The 9,881-nt window shown below is 40.8% G+C and overlaps 1 protein-coding gene across 1 annotated transcript in view; it reads right to left on the reverse strand.

Moving 5' to 3' along the window:
• Positions 1-8,197, reverse strand: part of LOC100533412 (insulin-like 0) — a gene marked incomplete in the record, with an annotated part of 35,351 nt that extends 27,154 nt beyond the window's left edge. Inside the window, 1 exon segment of the mRNA NM_001204695.1 lies at positions 7,934-8,197.
• Between the last annotated feature and the right edge of the window lie 1,684 nt (positions 8,198-9,881).

Genomic DNA, 9,881 nt, shown 5'->3' on the forward strand with positions numbered 1-9,881 from the left:
GATGATGATGATGATGATGATGATGATGATGATGATGATGATGATGATGATGATGATGATGATGATGATGATGATGATGATGAAACCAGCTACACCTGGGAGAGTTGGAGGGAGGTAGTGGAGAAGGGGCAATTATAAATGATAAACAATGTGTCACGACACGACCTTGTCATTGGACATATGTGTCATGATGGAGAGGAATCAGGCGCTCGTCAAATTTTGGGCAAGTGGAGTTTTTGATGTCATCTTAAAGCTTGTTCAGTTGTCTTGCTATTTGTGAAAAATATGCCCATCTATCCTGAATAGAAGTAAAGATATTTGAGATTGAAGAAGGTGCGGTCGCCTGGCTTCAAAGGTGGAATAAGCGAGAAAATGGCCGCCAAAATTTGGTTATTTCCTTAGATTGATAGTCCGTGGAAACTTGCATTTTTTGTGCCTATAACCAATGTTTTTCAGCAAAAATCAAACCAGAAAAGTGTTCTTAGTTGGGCAACAATGGTATTAACCCCCAAAAAATAAAACATTCGATACAAATTTTCAAACTTGTGGAACATTGCCTGTTTGACGAGCGCCTGATTTCATCACGCTACCTCACATATGGAGTTATTGGTATCATCTTAAAGCTTATTAATTTGTTTTATTTTTGATGAAAAGAATAACCATCCATTCTGAGTAGTAGTCAAATTGCGAGTGTACGAAGTGCAATGGAGGGGGGGGGGGCCTATGACTTGTGTCAGAGGAAAAAGTATTAACGAGAGAGAAAATGGCCGCTAAAATTTGGTGACTTCCAAATTTTGAGTGTTCTTTGAAACAGCAAATTTACATTTTTTGTGCTCTTTATCAACTTTTGTTTGTTGGGTTGGGTTTTTTGGGGGGCGAAATCGTCAGCGTCCATGTCGATATACTTGAGATAGTTTAGGAAGTTAAGTGGGCTGCTCCTACCCCGGCTGTCAGGACCTAACCGGATTGAGAGGGAAACACCATCCTTGCAGAAAAGCAGAGTAGCTCCTTAAATGTTCTTCACGCACCGAAATCGAACTCGGGTCTTTAGTGTGCAAAGGTGAAGTGCCTAACTGCTGCACAGCAGACGCCGGCTGTGTCAGTGTGTTTGCAACGGCTATGTGGGCAGTGCATAGTGCCATGGGAGGTCCAGCAGACAATGATAAGAAAAGGAAGAAGCAACGTGGAAGAGAGAGAGGGGGAAAGAGAGAGAGAGAGAGAGAGAGAGAGAGAGAGAGAGAGAGAGAGAGGGGGGGGAGAGAGAGAGAGAGAGAGAAAAGAGAGAGGAAAAGAGAGAGAGAAAGACGTGAAAGAGAGAGAGAGAGAGAGAGAGAGAGAGAGAGAGAGAGAGAGAGAGAGAGAGAGAGACACTAGAGAGATTAAAGAGAGACAGAGACACAGACAGAAAGAAAGACAGAGATAGACCGATAGATAGATAGATAGATAGATAGATAGATAGATAGATAGATAGATAGATAGATAGATAGATAGATAGATAGATAGATAGATAGATAGATAAGACTGCGCCTTCAAAACTGTTCCACGCCCTTCTTTTGATTACTGTCATACCCTGCTTAATAAGTACTTGTACAAATTGAAACGTGAAACCTATTACTCTGATGTATGTCTCTTTAAGTTTATTTTTGTATTACGGATAACAAAGATATATTTTTCAGTCACATCCCCATTTCTGTTTCATTTGCCTGACTTGTAATATTGTCTGGTTCTTCGTAGTGATCCAGCATTTAATGGAGTGGCGGGATCATCATTATGAACGGTAACCTTAAACGAATGCGTTTGTATAGATCTATATACACACAGATTTTCGTCTTTGAAGTCACATAGAATATCTCAAATGAGACATAAACTCAAAATCAAATCATTTACCATAAATCATAACTTTAAACGCTCTCGTCTGTGATTTTACTAGACAAATTGAAGGAAAGGCAAATCATGTAAGACAAATGGAGACGTATTTAGAGGGTTTAAAGAATAGATGTTCACTCGGAAACCGACAGAGGAATAATACTGCTATTATCTTGTGTCTTTCTGGTTATCCTATTATCTTGTCCTTTCTGAAGCTAGTCGAGCATACAGTTTTGAGTGGATGTAAGGACAGCCTCTGTCATTTCATGTTCTCAAACTTGAAATAGTTTCTCAGCTTTGTCGAAAAGGACTCTTTTGGTGCTTAGGGTGGAAGGGTTATTATATTTTCCGTTCTTAAGAGAAGACTCAGATGAAGAGAACCTCATTTAAACGTCTCTCACAAAACGTCATTACATTCATATTTATGATCTACTGTTGACTGTTTCGGTTGTGTGATCGATGGGTTCTAGGCGTTGCACGCAGAGGATCTAAGTTCGGTTCCCAAATAAGAAAGTGGTCAACTTATCTACGTGGCTGTTGCTGATGTTTTTTAATGCAGTTGTTTTACGCGGCCCTTGGCATAATTTTAATCATTTAGGTGGAAGGCTTCGACCAGGGCCAACAGGGGCTGAGAAGGATATAGGGTCCTAATAAAGGCTGAGATTCTCAATCCCCCCCCCCCCAACACACACAATTCCCTTTCCCAACTCTTAGAAACCAAACTCTTCTATGTGCTACACCACAGACGCCCTTTGTTCGGTTGTGAATGTAGGATAGTAACGTGAATTCTTTGGAGACTTCAGAATATTATAGAAGAAAATGAAATCAAACGAAGTAGTGCTGAAAGAAGAAAGCATGATACGGTCTCTAATAAAAAGAATTAAAAGGAGATAAATGCATTTCCAAGGACATTTCACTCATCCTTAAGATTAATTTGATTTCGTTTTAGTTAAAGTTTTACTGCACTTGGAATACGACAAGGACATATAACTGCCGAAGATTAGAGGCACTATAAGAGCATAACAAAAGCAAAATGAAATAAGGACGATAGATGTTTGTCAGGAAATAAGGAGCAAAGTACACGAGAGCCCCCGTCAACCACTGTAAAGGCCAACAACATGCTCCCATTTGTTAAAAGACAACAGAAAAAAAAGAAAAAAAACCCGAAAAAAAACAAAGAAACGAACAAAACAAACCCCCAAACCAGAGAAGGCAAACCAAGCAGAGGTAGACTAAGAATGACTTAGAGTACTTGAGTGTCGGGAGACGACATATTATTATGTTTTTTTCTGAGAGCATCCAGCAGAGAAATGGGTTGTGAACAATGATTGCTGATGTCTGTTTCAGGTCTGGTACTTGAAGAAGAAGATGAAGTAAAAAAAAACATAAATTCATCTATCATCTTCATCGTTTTGTTGAAATGTATGCTGTAAACTCTTCGTTCTTTTTAGCTAGGATGAAACAATCTGCCAGGTAATTTTTTCCCAGCAACAACAATCATCGCCAACCGCTACCACCACAACCACCACCACCACCACCACTGATCTCTGAGTTCTAATGGACAAGAGAATTCCACGAGCCACAACGGAGGAGTCAGACTCTATGCGTTGATTTATTATCCTGTAAGGAATCGACATAATATTATATCCCTGGTGAAAACATATCGGTTCCCTTTCAATCAGCGCCCCCTCCCTCCCTCCCCCTCCCACTCCCACTCCCCCAACTCCGCCTCCACCCCCCCCCCTTTCCGCCCACATCACGGCCATTCGAATCTGGCCCCAAATGTCTAAAAATTGGGAAGTGATAATGTTTATTGACAGTTCCCGGGGGCAGAGACCCGTCTCTAGCCCAATTGTTCCTTTGTTTGTTATCATTTTATTTGTTTGTTGTTTTTTGCGTAATTGTTTCTTTGTTTGTTATCTTTCTTTGTTTTTTGGTTAATTGTTTCTTTCTTTGGTATCATTTTGTTTGTTCAGGTGGGTTTTTTTTAGCTTAGTTGTTTCTTTGTTTGTTATCTTTTTATATGTTTGTTTTTTGAGTAATTGTTTCTTTGTTTGTTATCATTTTTTCGTGTGTTTTTTTTAGCCTAATTGTTTTTTCGTTTGTCATATTTTTTGTTCGCTTGCGCTCTGAATAAACATGCTTTTCAATAATATGATGATGGCCTGGCGTGTATCAATGACAACAAAAAGAAAGAAATAGCAATAAAGAATGAGAAAGAACAGATCGAACCAGCGCCCCCACGTTTGTTTAGAGTCCTAGAAAATAATGGTAATGTTATTTTAAAAACAAACAACGCCAAACAACGTAAACAAAAATAATTGCCCAAGCAAACAAAAGAAAAAAAAGAGGACCCACTTATAGGCAGTAACTAGTTGACGAAGTACGATCAGGACAGTATAGCATTTTTTAAAAATACCTGTGAGTAAAGGAATAAATGGAATGGGTGGTTGGCGGGTTCTCTGGTGTGGTTTGCTTCTTCTTTCCTATCTAAATCTACCGTCCTTATCTCCCCTTCTTCTTTTTATGTTTGTTACTCTTTTGTAACACCTCTAATCTTCTGGCGCCCATATGACCTTATGCAGTTGCGAACGCCGTAAAACCCTCAACAAAAAAAAAAAAAAAGGAATAAATGGGGAACTATGATCACCGATGTCTGTCACATATCTGGCACAATATTATGATGACTCAGTCATCTCTTGACCAATTTCAACAAAACGTAGAACAAATAAAATTCCACCAATTTCTTTACAATTTCTTTATATCAAGAACATCAATCTACGAGTTCAAGATATATAAAGTTTTTAAAATGTCAGCCAAACTTTAGTGAAACGAAAAGCTTCTTAAAATCTAAAGGCAAAGTGTATTTTGTGCATTGAGAAAAAAAATGATATAAAGTTGACATTTTATAGATAGGCCCAGGACAAGTTTTGTCTATTCAAATTGGAGGCCTACGTTTCAGGTGTCGACTATTTCTCTTCATACCAACTCGAATACGCCGCTGAAAATTGTGAATAATACTGTGGCATGTTTCTCATTTTCAACTGTTTGACTTTGTGGGTTGTTTACGAGACTCTATCTGCCAATTGTCCAAAAAATTATAGTGTTCAAGTATGGGGGAAACGGTGACTATTCATTTGTAAGCTTTAGGCTTGCAAAGCGTCCGCCCAACTCTTCTTTTTTTTTTTTTTTTTTGGTAAGTGTTTTACGGCGCTCGCAACAGCATAAAGTCATATGAGCGGGCAGGACACACCAAACATTTCAAATTTGTAGGAAATTTTGAATTTTTTCCCCCGGGTGGCGCGGAAGCTTACCCTTATCGATTTTGGACCACCAAGGGATCTTTAACGTGCGCAACTTGCACACGGGACCTCCGAGATTTTTCGCCCTTGTCCGAGAAGGCTAGGTGTAGATTTTTCTTACCATAAGATCAGGGGTGTGGCTGAAAGACAACAGTAAGAAGGAGCCAAGGAGTAGCAGTACAAAGGCTGCAGAAAGAGTCAGGAGCCCAGTGGAGGGGGCAAAGGAGGAGAGGGGTTCGGGCAGAAAGTGGAGACGAAAACAGACGAGAGAATATTGCAAGAGAGAAGGAAAGAAGGTGAAAGGAGATCATTTTAGAACAGATTTTTTTTTCGGCCGCTACCCGGATTCGAACACGGGACCTTTGAATGAGAGGCGAACACCTTAACCTCTAGGCCACGAGATCCCAACTCTTCATTCTTCATGTTACCATTCAAGGGCCACTCTCGATGTGTGGGATATGGCCCCCACCCTGCTGGAACCAGGCCTCCTCGGCATATCCTTTCTCCCCCTCCCCCCCCCCAAATCCCCAACTGCCCTCAAACTTTCACATAACGGTGACGTCATGTACACCTGGCGTGGTGGGCGTGGTTTTATCGTCATTGTCCGGAAACTAGAACAGGCTGATTACGTCCATGTACCACTATATTATTAGTTTAACGCTTTTATGAAGTAAAATTTTGCATCTTACCAAGTTTTGATTAATATTTTAAAAACTTGATATTTCCGGAACTTGTGAATTGATCTTCTTCATGCTGGCAAATTTGGTTTTTATTTGTTCGAAGTATTGTTGAAATTGATGCAAAGATGACAAAGACATTGCACTTTAAATTGTTCCTCATTTTAGACATCATTTTCATATTTATTTGCACACAAAGTCTCTCTCTCTCTCTCTCTCTCTCTCTCTCTCTCTCTCTCTCTCTCTCTCTCTCTCTCTCTCTCTCTCTCCCTCTCTCTCTCTCTCTCTCTCTCTCTCTCTCTCACACACACACATACACATACACCCCCTCTCTCCTGTATTCTTTATCTGTCTCTATTCTTTTAACTGTGTATGTGATTATGTGACTGTTTATCTATCTCTCTGACTATCTGCTTTCTTTCCTGCTGCCTTTCTCTCTGTCTGCCTTTCTTTTTCTTATACATTTCTTTCTCTCTCTCCCCCACCCCTCTCTCCCTCCCTCTCTCGCTCGCTCTCTCTCTCTCTCTCTCTCTCTCTCTCTCTCTCTCTCTCTCTCTCTCTCGCATACGCGCGCGTGTACATAAAACCACACACACATACACACACGTATACACACATATTCACACAAATCGACTGCATAAACAAAAAGACAAACAAACAAGTTATGAAAATGGCAGATTAGTACCACCCAGGAAGCTCACTCCGTACCTCATCCCATCAATATTATACATCAGATCATTTGGTTAACGCGTTTTGTGTTACGTCATATTCCTCTACACAATTAGGTCATATAGGCGTTGTGCTGCCTTTATCCTTGCCTGTGAGGGCTAACTCAGCATGAATGAACTACAGCATGCCAGCAGACAGATGAATGTGCCCTCGATTCAAAACAACAACACTCCCACCCCCCCCAAAAAAAAAAAAATTAAAAAATATTTTTTTTAATTAAAAAAAATTCCAACCCCAAAAAAACCAAAACACTCCGGAATCGAACTCATGTGAGACAACATTCTGCGTGACCATTACGCCAAAGACGCTGGATATTTGTAAGATCAAACCATAGAGTTGTATTATAGTATTCTAGACCACCCACTTTGACGTATTTCCGGTTGACAATGTGGCTTGCCAATTGAGCCAAATGAACGGTAAGGGGAGAAGAAAGGTACCGAGCGCCCTCGACTATAGCGATGCTGGTGTTTTGCCGTATATTTGAGCTCATGGTGCGCGCACTTTGCAGCGAAAACTTTTATAGTTCGCGAAGAGTGGCAGCCATGACAGTGCGTAATCTAGGAGAGCAAACCAGTGGATTCCGTACAGGGGACGTAATTCTTGAAGCCTCGTGGGAAAGGAAGTATTTGATATGATTGTTTTCCTATTGTTCAATAGATTGAAATTCCATATCTTGTCCTCCTCGTTTATTACATAAAAAAAAAAAAGCTTTCACGTATCTCCAGTTTCACAACAATTTGATGTAGGGCTTGAAAATCTGGTTTCTAGAATACTTTTTGAATTGTTGAAACACAATTTCAGATATGGGCCTGTCCTTTCTTTATATTAGTTGCGTGAACATGGTTTCGAAAAACTTTATTAAATGGCCTTACAACTTTACTCAAAACAGTTAGTAAAAAAAAGGTGCAGCCACAGACAACCATGAGCCATGATCAGTTTGAAGTATCAGGCAGAACTTAAAGTTACAGTAAGATGGAGGGCTGGTTCTTTTTTTTTTGGGGGGGGGGTTTGGGGGGGGGGTAGCTGAGAAGTAAGTAGATAAGGAAGTGAGCATGCATACAAGTAAACAAGTAAGTAAGAAAGTACGTATGAAGGAACAAACGAACAAACGTGGGTAAGTACGGACGTAAATATGTACGTAAGAAAGCAAGAAAGTAAGGTAGCCAGCCAGCCAGCCAACCAACCGGCAAGGAAGCCAGCAAGCAAGTAACCAATCAAGAATGTAAGTAAGGATGCAAGCCAGAGAGCAATTAAGTAAGTAAGCAAGTAAGCAAGTAAGCTAACAAGTAAGTAAGTAAGTAAGTAAGTAAGTAAGTAAGTAAGTAAGTAAGTAAGTAAGTATTTGCAAACATGCTATACCTGTTTCGCTTAGTTTGACAACTTTGTACTTCGAGAGGACACGTCGGGAGAGACAGGGAGAGCGAGCTGTCAGCGAGTGTTCTGCCGGATCAGTCAGCGAGTGTTCTGCCGGATCAGTCAGTCAGTACTCACCCTTTCGATCAACAAACGAAGCAGACACGGTACCGATGTCGTTCACAGGAGACTCCGCACGCGCACACACACACTCGCAACGACGCACTCACGCTCCAGTTCCTCAGCCCCTCCTTCCTCCTGAAACGTTCCTCGCCCTGGCTTCCTTTGACTTGCGCGGGACAACCAACTAGAGCAATGGTGAGAGGACGAAGATCGAGCACGACTTATAAACGTTTTACGGGGAGGAATATTATCTCTGAAGAATCGTGGGGTCGTGGAGAGGCGTTGCACCCCCGCTCTTTCTCTTGTGTCTGTCACATAAACCGTCACCGAACCGGTAGGCAGGCGATGAGCGCTGTGGTGTCCCTGAACGGCGATGCCAATTGTCTGCTGCTGCTGCTGCTGTAATACGCCTACATCTTGTGTCGCGGGAAAAATGATGACAGGAAAAACCACCCGCCCTGTTGATGTGGCGGCGCCGCCTAAGGCGGCTGGAACTTTTTTTAAAAGTTGATAAAAACAAAGCAAAAGAAAACGAAAAGCGTAGACAGATTCTCACGGAGGACTGAAGACACCGTCGTGTTCTTCCTTTTCACTTTTCACTTTTCACTTTTCACTCCCTTTTTCCTTTACTTCTCCGCAATCGCACCACCACCACCACCACCCAACGTTCTGCCTCACGATAGGAGGGGGGGGGGGGGGGGAATCCCCAGTGTGTCGGCCCGGTCCACCTCCACGTCTAGCGTCTACTCGGGTGTGCATGAAGTATGAAGTGTGAGTGAGCGCAGTGCCCGTTTGCATGACCACACACAGGTCTGCCCAAATCTCGGAATGGAGCCTTAGCCTTTACTGACCTCTTGATTTAACCTTGGCTGCTGCCAGCGAGACCTGCTACTTTTTATCTAATTATCACCCGACCTTTCAGGGATCCAGTGAGCAAAAAATGAGTTGAGTAAATAAATAAGTAAGTTAAGGAACAGATAGATGGACTGAATAAGTGAATTCAAGAATGAATTAACAAATAAATGAATTAATTAAAGAGTGAATGAATGAATGCGTTTAAAAAGCCCACCTGACTAAGTAAATATGTAAATAAATAGATAGATAGATAAATAAATAAATAAATAAATAAATAAATAAATAAATAGGTAAATAGGTAAACAGGAAAATAAATACATGGGTGGATGGATGAATAAGTACAATAATAAATGAATGAAAATAAATAAATGAATAAATGAATGAATGAAGAAAATAAAAACTGGAAATCAGAAAAAAAGATGAACAAAATCGTAGGTGCCTTGCAGTGAGGCAAATGTGAATTAGTATACAACACCAGAACGGTTTATACTTCTTGTCAAGCGGCAAAAACGATGCTTACGTCATGTTTTTGTACATTTAGAAAGGGGTGTGTGCTTGAGGGCATTGAATAATTCTGAACGGATAAACTTGGCACAATTTTTCTTGGTTTGTTTGTTTGTTTGTTTGATTGTTTGTTTGTTTATATGTATGTTTGAGTACAGAGAAGCCCATGGTCACATTAATGATCATTTAGTGCAGGGGTAAAAGTAAGACAGACTGACAGAACAACAGATGGAAAGTTAAAAAGTAGGACCTACCAGTGGCGCCCTCTAACCACCCGCTCAATTTCTCTAAATTGTATTTTAGCCGTTCCGTCAACATTATTTGGCTGTACAGTCGAACCTACTTTGACGACCATTTGCCCCGAGACTATCACAAGCGAAAACGACCACTTCTCACTTCTGATCTTGCGTATTTTCCTGTACATTGTATTTTGATTGCACTCCTGTTTCTGTCTTTCTGCCTTCCCTTTTCA

The sequence above is a fragment of the Aplysia californica genome, unplaced genomic scaffold (assembly GCF_000002075.1).
Source record: "Aplysia californica isolate F4 #8 unplaced genomic scaffold, AplCal3.0 scaffold00399, whole genome shotgun sequence".
In the NCBI taxonomy this organism is placed as follows: Eukaryota; Metazoa; Mollusca; class Gastropoda; order Aplysiida; family Aplysiidae; genus Aplysia; species Aplysia californica.